Source organism: Lissotriton helveticus, chromosome 2_1, assembly GCF_964261635.1.
Source record: "Lissotriton helveticus chromosome 2_1, aLisHel1.1, whole genome shotgun sequence".
NCBI lineage: Eukaryota > Metazoa > Chordata > Amphibia > Caudata > Salamandridae > Lissotriton > Lissotriton helveticus.
In genome coordinates, this window is record NC_136059.1 from 1,319,405,834 (window position 1) to 1,319,420,054 (window position 14,221).

Sequence of the window (14,221 nt, forward strand, 5' to 3'; positions counted from 1 at the left end):
TCCCAAATACAACGTGCCATTTCCGGAAATATCCCGCAGGGCGACAAAGAGCTACGCAAATGACCCAGTCACGAACCAGCCAGGTGGCCGAGGAAACAGCAAAAGTTTCCCTTAAAGGGGCCAGTGTAGAGAGCAAAACAAAAGCTGCATGGTAAGTCGGTGACTGAAACGTGGGCCCAGTGCCCACAGCTTAGACCGGCACAGTCCACAGGGGTCATACCAAGGGGGTACAAAGGGGGTAAGAGTGCCTCTATTCTCGGCGAGTATATAGGGGGCCACTATACGGCGAAAGTTGAGATGCTAATCATTGCCTCTGAGGCAGGCATCCTTGGTAGATGCAGGGCCAGACAAGGCATGCACTTTAGTAGTCATTAGATTTCAGGAGAATTTCATGGTCGCTTTGGGATCAGTAAAGAAGTGCTGTTTGCCATCCAGATGTATCACAGTTTGGCTGGGAAGACAAGGGAGAAGCCGATATCAGCTTTTTGGAGAAGGCGTTTCACTGAGAGGAATTCCTGGTGAGCAGCTTGTACCGCAAGAGTAAAATCTGCATACATAGATATATAATTTCCTTGATATTGAATAGTAGGACATTCTCTGGCAAGTCATGAGGTAGTGTCCCTGTAATTAAGTAGTATGGCCACAATGGGTCTTGCCAGTATGCCAGGAGGATGGCACGATCCCCGCGCATGGTGTGCACATTCAACAATGAACACCATGAGAGAGCGTCTCTAAACAGGAAGCGTAGCATTTGTTCCACATACATTTCTATTTTGTCGATGGTGGTAGATTCAGCGATGACTAGGATGTGGAGATTATTGCACCTGGAGCGCGCTTCCAAATCCTCGCTCTTCAGCTTAATGACCCCAGCACTTTCTATATATGGAGAAGATGCTCACTAGTGGTGGAATGTGAGTCTTCGACATCAGAGGTGCAATTTTCCAGGTTGTCCTGAGTAGTCATGAGTAGACCCGAGCTTCGAGGGATGGCAAGTGGCACCCTTGGTCACCCTTCCCGTCACACACATGCAAGACTTCGTCATGTTGTGCACCTTTCTGGTGGATTGTTCGAAGTAGCGGATGACCCCAGGCAGCAGCTTGTGGGAAGTGGTGCCAGCACACCTGGACACATCAATGTCTCACACAGCAGCTGGGAGGTCTGGGGAGCCGCAAGTAGGTCCAGGCCCGAGGGGAGGATCAGTGGCACAATTCCACTTCCCAGCCCCTCAACCAGAGTTGGAGCAATGCAGCAGCAGGGAGGGCCCCTAAGGTAAGGGCAGCTCTGACCTCCATGGTGGGAAGGCCCTCACAGGGGCCCACACTCACCAATGGCCCAGGGCAGCCCCCAAAGCACCCCTGAGTGCACAGTAATCATTCCTTACCTCTGCCGTCCACTCCACGACGGCCCGAGTCACCAACACGGGATCCTCCCTCCTTGTGCCGAAGCCAGCCTCAACAATAGCCTGGGGGAAGGCGCTCCCTCAGAGTAGCATGGCCTGTCAGCATCCCAGTCATGGGAGTCACCAGCCCACAAGTCCTCACCGACTCCCCAATTCAGGCCCAGCTCGACCTAAGAGCACAAGCATGGCTCTTCTTATTGGAGCCACCATCGGCAAAAATAAAAGGCTCTGCTGCTACCCGTTGCAATCCCCCACACTCACAGGTACACGCTAGGGACATAGGTGCTCTAACACTGCGAATTAATGAAGGATTGATGCAATGGCTGGTGGAGATTCTCTAAGTGGTGGCTATTTTTCTGCTGGGCTCTCTTGCGCCCCCTATAACTGAACAGCACTAAAGACAGAACAGCAGAAAAACATGGAGTGTTTTTATGCAGCCTTCCTGAAGTTCATATCATAACTATCTTAACACAGGCACTGTAGAGAATGCAGTTTCATTGTTGAACTGGTGCATAGACTTGTCAATGCTGTGCCTACCTGGGGATGACCATGCATTGGATCAAACTGCCCATCCTGGTATTACATCAGGGTCCTTACAGGATATACCTCAAGGCTTGAATACAGGGACCTGGTAAGTAGCACAGACTTTCCTCTTCTTTAGTTTTCAATTGCCCTCCCCAGATAACTATTGCACTCAGTACAGAAGGAATGATACACCACCCCCATCCCTAGGTTTCTGACCCTACATTATACTTTTAAACCCTGACTCATGGGTTGAAAATCAATCCTGACAGGTCTCTCCGCCATCAGTATTCCACCTGTTACAGTAAACTATATCTGCGTCTTGCTTTCCTTTATGAAATCACTGTTTCTCTACAATAACCCTTCAAGGCTGCTACCATCCCATCTTGTAACCCACTTTTGATTGATTCACAGACACCAAGTCAATATAAAACATGATTCACAGACGCCAAGTCAATACAAAACATGTAATATTTTTACAGCACAATTCATAACACAATTATGAAGGAGTTTCAAATCATGTTTGCTGGCTGTTTGCTTACTTAGCAGCAACATGGAGGCAAATGTGCCTGCAAGCTCTACAGAAGGCTGATGCCGGGGACATTGATAAAGGTTACGAACTCTGTTATCTTCGATTAAATATTCTGATGGCAAAGACTATTTTCATTTTTCAAATAATTATTTTTGTTTGCATTGCGTTGATTAAAAATATCAAAAATGTTCATGTGTTCATTTCAAAAGTGTACCTATTATAAAACCGACATAATCTTTCTTGCTATATGATATACCTTTAAGCGTGCATCAATGTATTTGTTAAAAAACGCCGCTCCCTGATGATATCCTCTCACCTTTTAATAATTTACCATTGTTAGATCTTATGTTAGCGCTAGCATTTCAACAATTTTCTATCCATTGTAAATGTTTGTTAAATATTTTTTACAAAACTTTGTGGCATAATGTCTGTTATTATCATAGATTAGATACTGCTTTTACCTCTTTGTATTGCCCATCTGCTAACAGAGATTTATATTGGTTACCTCTGACTTCTTTTCTTTGCTGCTCATAAATCTTTTAATTGAATTCCCTCTGAAAAATGTAAACCCTCATGAATATTTTGTTTCTCTGTCATATGTTTATTTTATTAATAATTGTTCGTTCTTAGGTCTCGCCTAGGCAGCGTGCATGCGCTGTCTCTCCGAGACATCTAGTAATCTATATGCGTGGTGAAGCTCCGCCTATTGCTGGGTAATTTCTCGCCGCTTGCCATTAGTTAACTTTGGCATTTTATTGTTACCGGGCTTATTATTGGCTCTTCATCTGATACACAACTTCCGTTTATTCCGGAATTAGCACCCCCTAACTTCAGTTTTCTTACGCTTACACAGCGTAATTGTTTTTTTAAAACATACTGCGCATTAACAGGCGCGCGCTACCTAACATTATACGCATGCGCCAAAAGTATACCGGCCGCCTAACACACGTTTTTATTGCCATGCTGCTCGCCTCGTGGTCATATGTTTTATGTAAATGGGCGCCGTGCTTTGTTTTACCACAGCACATGTTTTCATGTTTATGGCCTCCATAACATTTCCCTGGCTGCAGACTCCAGAGTCCTTGAACTCTAAGCACAACTGCTGCTGTGCGTCATGCACGGGTGCTGCGCTACATGTTTTAGCACTGCACCCTCTTTTGTGATTCGCTTTTTTTTATTAGCATCCATCCTGCTCTTCCTTGACCGCCGCCAGCCTTTCATCCAGGAGCACAAGCGGCAACGGCTCTACGTTGGACGGGCTCTGCCTGCGGCACTCCAGCACCGCCGAGTCTGGCTCCTCCAGTCATGCCTTTGATAGAGCAAACTTGGATTCTGTAGTGCCAAATTTGGGGGGTATGGGCTGCTTTTTGTTTAGACCATAAAACTTTGCTATGCACCGGCGCCAAACTATATGTTTTAGCACAGTACCCTTTTTAGTGATTTATTTTGTGCATATTTATTTATTTACAGTGCACACGTTTACTGTGATGCATCAGGCACGTGCTTCGTATGTAAGGGCACGTTTCTTATGCTAGGTCATGCATATGTAGTACTTTAAAGACTCCATATGTAGAGTGTGAATTTTATTTGCTAGTGAATACATGAGGACCCTTGTTTGCAGTGCAACTTTGCTTTGATAGAGGAGGCAACTGCATCTTATGCATATTTATTTGACTTGTTTCTTTTGCTAGGTAATGCATGGTTTCCATGTGTGCTTTGCAAGTTTACTGTGCTATTTCATGCACACACTTTCAAAGTTAGTTGATGAGTACACTTCCTGTATGAAGTGCACAATTTCCTGTATTATCTCATGAACATGCTAGCTGTTTAAAGTGACAGGTCATGCAGTGTATATCTGTACAGTGCACGTGTATCTAGTGATAGGGTATGCCAACCACGCTCTCTAGGGTGCACACGTTTACTGTGATCAGCAACACAGAAGTTCCCTGTATACAGGGCCCTTGTTTGATCATTCAAATATTTCTCCCGCTAGACAGTGCCCACGTTTACATGATAACCCAAATGCTGTCCCCCTTTTATACAGTGTCCATGTTTTCGGTAATAGTCCATGCACTGGCTCACTATGTAAGGTGCAAATCTTTCTGGTGAGATGCTCCCTCTGTACAGGTCCTAAATTTCCAGCGAAGAATAAAAAAGCTGTTGGTGGAAGGCTTGAATTAATCTCAGACATATTTCCTCTGAGCACATATGCGCTGGCTTCCTGTGTAGAGTGCCCATGTTTTCTGTGAGCACCCATACACTGACTCTCTGCTTAGAGTGCTTATGATTCCTGGAAATAGTGCCTTACGTGAGCAGGTGCTGTCAGGTGCACAGTGCCTGCACTTTCCCAACTTGGAAGGGAAGTACCAGCACTTCTGGGAAGGGGTGCAATCTTCATTTTTGGGGAGTACAGACACTTCTCAGAAGGAGACAGGTACTATTGGGAACCTGCACGTTTTGCAGTTTGCTGGGCTAGGTTATTCATTGGCTCTTTTTGTAAAGTGCATGTTTCCAGTGAGACCCTTGCACTGGCATCCTGTCTAAAGTGCCAATCTTTCCTGGGGGCGCCCATATGCTTTGAATCTAGATTTATAGCACGCACTACCTCTCAATCATCTCTTGAACAATTACTAACTCTAGCAGACAAACAAGCTAGCATTTGCAATGCAATAGGTCTTGCATTTACGCAAATCTGAGCTATTGGTATTGTAAATTACAACGCCATTTATATATGTGTTGCTTTTGAAAACCCAATTAAAAGTCATGGTCAATTATAATGCCAATAGCCTAAACTCTCGCAAATGCGAGACCTATTGGAATGGAATGGAAAGACATTTGTAGAGCGCATGGCTACCCGGGAGCGCCCCAGCGCAAAGAACCGACACGGAGGAAGCAGAAGAGCTAGGGAAACAGAAAGGTCTTCAGTTGTTTACGTAAAGCCAGATGATTGGAGACAGTGAATAGATGTAGTGGCAGAGAGTTCCATAGTTTGGAGGCATTATAAGAAAAGAGCAGACCGCCACTTCTGGACTTCTTGATCCTAGGGACCTCTGCAAGATACAGGTAGTCTGACCGCAGTTTCCTATTTGCTTTACAAGGGCGTATCATGGCTGAGTTAATAGGAGTCCCAATCCCCTGCATCGATATATGTGCCAGGCATAAGGCCTTGAATCTAATACGTTCCTGCACTGGGAGCCAGTGGAGGGAACGGAGTGCAGGTTTTGCCGATTATCTGTTGGCGGCTATAGTCAGAAGTCTGGTGGCGCTGTTTTGAACAGACTGAAATTTGGAGACTACTGACGTGGGGGCATTCCCGTAGTCCAGTCTAGAAAGTATGAGTGATTGGACCAGTACTTTTTTTGCTTGGGAGGGAAGGAGAGTTAGAACTTTACAGGCCATTCTAAGCAGGCCATTGCAGAGGGCTGCCGTCTTCCTGGCCTGTGTCCGAAAGTTTAGGTCCTGGTCCAACCATATTCACAGGCTCTTAATTTCTGACTTCGGGACCGGTAGTGGCCCCATGCCAGAAGGCCACATGGAAGTGGACTTAAAACTAAGGGGGTTGCCCAAAATCATGATCTCAGTTTTACCACCATTAAGCTTGGGATGGGATGCATCCATCCAGTTCGGGACGTCTTCTAGACAAGTATAGAGGGCATTGTTTTTTTGATCTGCTTGGTTTAAAGCAACCATTAGTTGCGTGTCATCGGCATAGGTAACCATCTGGTTTCCAGAGGGGGCTACAATGGCTGCCAGAGGGGCCATATAAACATTGAAAAGGGTAGGGCTAAGCGACGAGCCCTGCGGGACTCCGCTCTGCAGAGAGGAGGGTTTGGATGAAATATTCTCCTCAAATACCTGAAAGGTTCTACCCTCCAGAAAAGAGCACAGCCATTGAAGCACTGTGCCAGGTACTCCTATACTCCTAGGACGCTGGGCCAGAATCATATGGTTCACCATGTGAAACGCTGTGCTCAGGTCGAGGAGTAAGATGGCTGACGAACCTCCTAAGTCAAGAGTTTTCCTACTTTCCTCCACCACTGCTAGCAGAGCTGTTTCGGTACTCTGGCATGGTCGGAACCCTGTTTGAGAGGAGTGGAGCAGGTTGTGGGTTTTGAAGAATCTGGAGAGGGTTTGATTAACATATTTCTCTGCTATCTTGCCTATTCCAGGCAGAAGGGAGATAGGGCGGTAGTTGCCCAGATCTGCCAGGTCCATATTGGGTTTCTTAAGTAGGGCTGTCACCATGGTTCCTTTCCAGTTAGTGGGAATCATTCCTGTAGACAGTGAGGCATTCATCAGATCCGTCATTTTGGGGGCTATTATTGAGGCAACCTGTTTCAGAATATTAAGTGGTGCCACATCATTAGGTGATCTGCTCTTTACCGAGGACAACAAGGTGAGAAGAATTTCCTGAGACGGGGGGGGGGGGGAGACCTCAAAAGTGTGTTCAGAGGGACCAGGGTCAAAGTCAGTCTGTAGGTACAAATGCTTGTTCTCCTTTATTTTGTAACGCTATTCTCGATATGATGGTCTACACTATTGATAGGTTGGTCTTCTTTTATTATTTTTTCTACTTTTTCTTTTCCCCTTCCAACCCTTTCTTTTCTCCCAATTTTATCTAAAAAGTGTTAAACTACTTCTCTGTTTTATGAAATCTTGTTGGCTTAAAGTTTATGCACAATCCTTGTTATCTTTACTCCTTTTTCTGCTATTATTTTTCTCAATAAAGCTGTTTTCCCTTAAAAAAACACCATTCTGCATTATTTATCTACTGAACAGCACTGTAGTCCCGATGGCCCTTGTTTTGGAAACTTTACCACCAAACCAGTTCTGCATCAATATCTACTGCATTCACCAGAATCACGCTTGATGATCAGCAACAAATGCCATTTTATCATTGTCGTACAGCTACCGCTTTGACCTTTACTGCCACCACCACGTGTTGTTCCTACCAGAATCATAATGGAGTACCTGGTGGAATCATTGCATTCAATTCAATTTCAATTCAAAGAATCTTTATTCGATGATTAAAAATCACCATAAAAGCACAAACATATTTACATAGATAAAAAGTCATTAAACATTTTCAAGATCCTGTTGCTAAAATATTAATATTAACATGGGACACAAAGCAGGAGAAAAATGCAGCACATTACTAAAAAGAAAATCAAGAACACATCATTCATCCCCCCTAGTTACCCTTAAACGGACCGCCACTTTGATAAAATTCATTATACAACACAGTGTAAAAGGGTCCGAAGCTTTTTGTAAAAAGACTAGGGCCTCACTAGCGTGTTCCAATTTGGCTTGTTTTAGAACTTTTACTAGAAATCTACGCCTGGGCATTGTAAAAAAAGGGCACAGTAAGACTAGGTGAAGGGAATCCTGCGGAGACCTATTGTCGCAGCCGCAGGATCCCTTCTGTTCAATTGATGTAGAAAACCCTGCTGGTGATGCCAATATAAATGGGAGTAGGTTAAGTCTAAAACGGCACATCAAAAATCTGTCCTGTGCATTATGCATAAGGTGCAAATATGGCTCCATTCCCTCAATGCTCTTGACCAGGTTATGGGCCCTCACTGTCTTTTTAAGCCCTTCCGCCTCAGCTCTACGTTGGCTTTTCAGTTCAAGAAAAACTTTCTTTACTTGCATCTTGTGCTGGGATAAAATTGTTGCAGGGTTAGTGAAGAGGTTTCCATAGCCTAGTTCCTCTAGAATATTCTTCACATAGTTGAGCCATGGTATACGCATACATTTGTCCCTCTCTAAACAGTCCTTTAAAATTTCTCTGCTTAGAGACGCATCAGGGTTAACCCAGATCTTTAACCAGGCCACAATTGGCCTGAGTTTTACCAGATCATCTAGGTGCGGCCTCCCTAATTCCCTGTGTGCTATGAAGCCGGCAGTACTTGGGGGTACCCTCAGGATGGTTTTTAGGTATTTATTTTCCTCCCGTTGGATTCTTGTGGTGTTAACGAAGCCCCAAACTTCAGCCCCATAAATTACTTTAGAGCAGGATATGGAGCTGTACAGGTTCATCACCTGTTCCGGACTCCATCTACCTAACCTCCTGCCAAAACTTGCTATAGCCCCATTAGAAGCAATCATTTTACTGCAACGCTCCTCAACCAGGGAATTAAACTGTAAGGCACCATCAAAAGTTACACCTAGGTAAGGAAACGTTTTAACCTCTTCTACTATATGACTTCCAATTGTGTAAGTAAATTTAGTGGAGGGTTTTTTACCAGCCAGGAGAACATAGGATTTGCCCAGGTTGACGGAGAGATCTAGGGCTCCCATGAACTTAACAAATCCGTCAATCAGAATTTGTAAGCTCCTTGGTGTGCGTGCAAGCAGGACCGCGTCGTCTGCGGAAAGCAGAACGGGAATGTGGCGCGACCCCACCCTTGGGCAATCAGCCTTTAAATCTAACAGAAACTGTTCCAAATTATTTATATAAAGGGAGAACAAAAAAGGGGCAAGAATGCAGCCTTGCCGAACTCCGCTCATACAGGGAAAGGAATCGGTCAGCCCCCCCTCCCTGTTAAATCGAACCCTTGCCGAGGTGTCACTATGAAGTTCCCTTAGTATGTTATTTAGGCCACCCTCTATCCCCATACAAGACATCATGTCCCAAAGTGTCTCCCGGTTGACGTGATCAAATGCCGCTGCCAAATCCATGAATCCCATGTAAATGGGTTCATCACTGGCCATGGTGTATTTGGCAGTCAGCATGTAAAGGTTCAGGCATTGATCACTAGTGGACCTCCCGGTCCTAAATCCGTATTGAGTGTCCGAGAAGATGTTATTTTCTTCGGTCCACTCGGACAGTCTATTGAGGATCGCCCTACCCAGGAGTTTAGCCGATACATCAATCAGGGAGATAGGGCGATAACACTTGGGGACGTCCCTATTACCCTTCTTAAAAATCGGCACAATTATGGCTTTAGACCAGGACGGTGGCAGGCCGCAGGTGATGGCAGTATTTATAACCCTGGTCATTAAGGGGGCCCAGAGTTCTATGCAGCTCAGGAACAGATCGGGGGGAATTCCGTCAGGGCCAGGGGCTTTATTTTTAGTCAAACCCTCTATCCCAGCAGTGATCTCCTTAATAGTAAATACAACCGTTGAAACCTGAATTGGGGCTTCAGGGAGCTCCACGGGAGTACTGGACTCGTAATTATACAGGCCCCTATAATGAGTGACCCACTGTTCTGGGAGTATGTTAGACCCTATCTCCGGGATGTCGTTTTCCTGGAAAGTAGGTTTATTAATGATTTTCCAGAATCCGGCTATATCCTTTTTTTCCCCTGCTTCTCTTAAATCTGCCCACGCTTCTCCCTGTAGAGCAAGTTTCCTCCTCTTAGTCTCTTTCTTGTATTTCTCCCTACACACCCTGATTTTCTGGGCGTCCCTAGGTTTGGATTTAAGGCTGCCTTTAAGCTCCCTCAGTGCTTTAGAGCAATCTCTGTCGAACCATCGAGGATTATCATGGGTCCTTGTGGGCGCACTAGTTTTTAATAAGCCATCGATCAGGTTGGCAATCTGATCGAATGCTTCAAGTAGCCTAGGTCCATGAACTTCTGCATCTAAACAGTCATTAAAAGCGGATGTGCCAACGTCCGCAAGGGCCTTATAAAACCTTTCCCCATCTATTTTGGACCATCTTAATCTCCTACCCTGATCTGTTACCTTCTCCGTGGTTGTACGCTGGTCTCTGCTTTTTGAGCCCACCCGGTACATCAACTCCACTACAAGTGGGTTATGGTCGCTGAAACTGCTCCAATCGATCCCTACGCTAATAATTCTATTTAGCAGGGATCTTGAGACCAAGATGTAATCTATAACAGATGAGCATCCTCTTCCCTTAAAGGTGGGTGGAAGTGTGCCATCCTTCTGTGTACCCATCATACTGATAGTATGCTCAAGGTCATACTTATGCCGGAGCATACTAAAAGCTAACCCTGTCGGCGTATGGGAGAAATGCGGCCCCTTCTCCATGGAACATTGAGACCAGTCTGTATTTGTTGTGACCAGTGCCGGACAAAGGTGGCAATTAAAGTCTCCCATGACCAGCAGCGCATATGACTGCCCCTTTTTCTGGACTGTTATTTCCTGGGCCAGCCTATATTCCAATTCTGCTACAAATGATGTACGGTCTCCCGCAACCTCGTTGTTGTAAATGTTCAAAACAGTGGCTCTTAAACCCTTCCCGGTAAACCGTACTGCTTAAATCACTTGGGAATTCCAATCTGGGGTAGACCAACTGCCCGGGAGGTCTAAGTCTACATAAATGGATAGTCCTCCCATGGCTCTCCCTGATCTAGATTTTTGCGCCGGTACAAAGAAGCACTTATACCCCTGCAAGTGGAAATTGTTTTCTGGGGCCCATGTCTCCTGTAGGCGGATTACATGACATTTTCTAATGTAATCAAGCCACTCCTTGTTATTGAATTTAGCTGCCAAACCTGCTATATTCCAGGAAATAATTTTCAATGCCTCATAGCTCTGCTCTGTTCCCCCTTGGGACCCCATTTGTGTCTCTATCTCTAACCCTTGTGTGTCCAACCCATATCTACCTCCTATACTTTCGATATCTATGACCGTGGACACATCTGACACTAACCTCCCAACACGGCTAGGTGAAATTTGCTGTACAAGGGGGCTTAGCTGCACCGTCTCCCCTGCTAAGGCCCCTCTTTCCCCTTCTCCTAAGGGGACAGTACCCGCAGAGTTGGACAGCCTGCCCCTTTGTCAATCAACCCCCTCCAGGCCATTCAAACAACTGAACCGGTTGAAAGTATGAAAGGGTAACTCTGAGCGGCTGTGTGGTGGCCAGGGGTTAAATTCCTGATGTCTTCCCCGCCTACCAACCCTCATCCAGCTATCATGTGTTTGAGTCGGGTGCACAGGGGTAAGGATAGGGGGAAAAAAGAAAGACACACGGAGAGTTTGAATAGTTGATTCCCGTGATCTATTCTTTCCTTGACATATATGGGAGACAGTTCCAGCATCCCTGAGACTCACCAATATGCAATCCCCTATTATGGATTTATATGTTTTGCCCACCCAAGGCACCCTTCTAACCATTATGATTTCATTATTTAGATATGCCGGGAGAGGTCTATTCACATTCAGCCACTTGATTACCCTACATTTTAGTGAGCAAAAGTCCTCAACTTCGCCCGCTTCAAGTGGAGGAACGCCCGCCATGACTACCGTGTAATCATTAGCCTCTGGAGGTAGGTTAGGCCTACGTGGCCTGGGGGGGGGCTTCATTAAAGGTGTTGGGCCAATACTGTCTGCGGGTTGTATTAAAGGGCCTGGGTCTTCAGTGGGAGATGACCTATTGGAGTTAAGTGACTTGGCTGGTACAGGGTTAGTCCTGGGAGGTTGTGGGGGGGCCTCGGCATTCACAGCCTGTAGGGGGCCGAGGTCACTGTTCTATTTGGGGGCTGCTGAGAAGCCGTGGAAGTGGGAATGAGCTCAGGAGATCTTCCCTGGTAACCAGCCGAGGTTTTCATGCTGTTTAATGTGGCCTCCAGGATAGTAAGTCTAATCTCAACCTTTTTAATGCTCTCGCTAATTGGTAATAATAGCGACCTGAGCATAAATTCCAAATTGCCTAACGGGACAACAGAAAGGGGGGCACTAGCGATGTTATTTCTTGTGTCATTAATCAAAGCGGGAGTAATGGCCACCTGCACAGTGGGTTTGGGGGGTAATTCGTCCACTAATCTCTCAGTAGGTAGGGTGAGTTTTAATGTCTTCCCAAACTCGGAGTGAGGGATTTTGAATGTGTTTTACCCTGGGCACCCCTCGACTTCCTCCTACGTTTTCTTTGAGGGGGCCCAAATGCTCCTTGCACGAAGGCTAGCTTAGATTTGGCTTTCCTAGCTTTGAGGGCTGGGGGGGGTTGGGAAATTAAGTCAATAGTCACCCTGCTTGGGCTTGGCGTCTTAGCAGAGGTTAAGCTCGTGCTTAGGGCCGGTGTAAGATTAGTACAGTCCCTCAGCAGGAGGGGGACATCGTCTATAGAGATTGACTCCTCACTTGGTGAGGTAGAGTTTTCACCAAGAGGCCTGTGTTTCAGGTTATCTATAGAGCGTCTCCGCTCCGCCCTGAGCCTGATCAAGGTGCTCTCCTTGTCCCCATCACCCGCAGCCCGGGGAAAGTAGTTGTCTAGGGTCCTATTTTTTGCCCCTCCCTGCTTCATAGGGGTACCCTCCCTTGCCGGGGAAGGCATTTGTGACTAAGAAAGCTGATGGACTATGAGAGCTATGTCTGGTATTAAGACCGACAACTAGGTATGTAACACAAGAGGGTAGGCCCAGCCCAGCCTACTCCGGCCTATGACGGCCTTGGACGGTCCCGCCCTTGTCCCGGGCTTCTCCCGGCTCGCTCCCGCGAAGCGGTAGTACGAGTCACTGTTATACCAACTACCCCAAGCTCATAGGCTGATAGGCGGGGGGGCGTGGCCAGCGGGGAGAGCAGCCCAGGTGACTCCAATCGGGCTCGCAGGGACTCCTGGACACTGGAGTCCCCGCGTTTTTGCTCGCAGCCCCGCTGACGCTATTGCCTGCCCCACGCTCCTCTCCACCAGTTCCAAGGCAGCAACAATCCAAAAGACAAAGCACTGCGGGACCCGCGAAGCGGGTCCGGCGAGGCGCTGTTAAGATTCAAAGTCAGACCCACACAGGACGCAGGAGGATACACCGACAGCAGGTAGGGCTTACACACGGCTTCCACAAGGGTCATTGCATTCAATAGAGAGGAAGCAACGTGGTTCCAGCCTTCAAGGAAGTGGCACTACAGGTCCTTTCCCCATGGCCACCTGGGATCCAGGAGACCCCACACTTAGATAAGGTTCATGGTGGTCCACTCATGCCTCCCTTGAAAACCACCCATGTTTAGACCAACACCAAAGGTTGAATCCTGCAAATGACCACATCACTGGCACTGAAGAGTCGAGTGAGAGTGCACAGGACTTCTGACGCATGGCACCCCTGCCAGAATTTACTGACAGGCGAATTCTGTCTGTTCATTTGTAATCAGCAATACTATATGGCCATCAGTACCTCCCATTACTGCAAGCAGTACAGTACATCACAACCAAAAATGTGGGAAGATATCTTTTAGAAGGGTACTCGTCTGAGACTTCATATTGCTGTATCCTTTGATACTAGTTTCTTTGCACATTAATGGTAAGATTTACAGAGCCATTTTGGTATAAAAAATTGTGCAATTCGCCAAATCACAGGGTTTGCAACTGCAAAAAGGCTTTTACGTGTATATATTAAACCTATTTTGCGAGGCAGAAAAGCTTTTTCTACTCATAAAATGGGGTTAGCCACCCATATCGAAATGCAGTTTGGAAGGGGCATGAAAGGGGCCTCCCCGCCTAAATGTGATTTGGCATGGCGTGTATCAGTGGTTTGTGATTTCAATTGCAGTCATACATCTTTGATCAGTTTTCAACACCTCAAAGGAGGTGGTAGGTGATTGTGAATGGTGTCGGGTGACCTCATGGGAATCGATTGTGTTAAAGGAGAACACTGCCTCCTCCCCATCTGAAGTTTTTGGGATCACTATTTTTTCTGAGCAGCACCAGTTTCTTTAAGTTAGATGGGCTGCTTTAAATAAAAAAGTTACCGAATTGAGAATGCAAACATAAAAATGGTTTTCTTCTGTTAGTTGCAGGGTATAATTACTGTGTTTTATAAGCCAGTCAGGGGTAGTAATGCAACTTACTTAATTAATGTTTATTA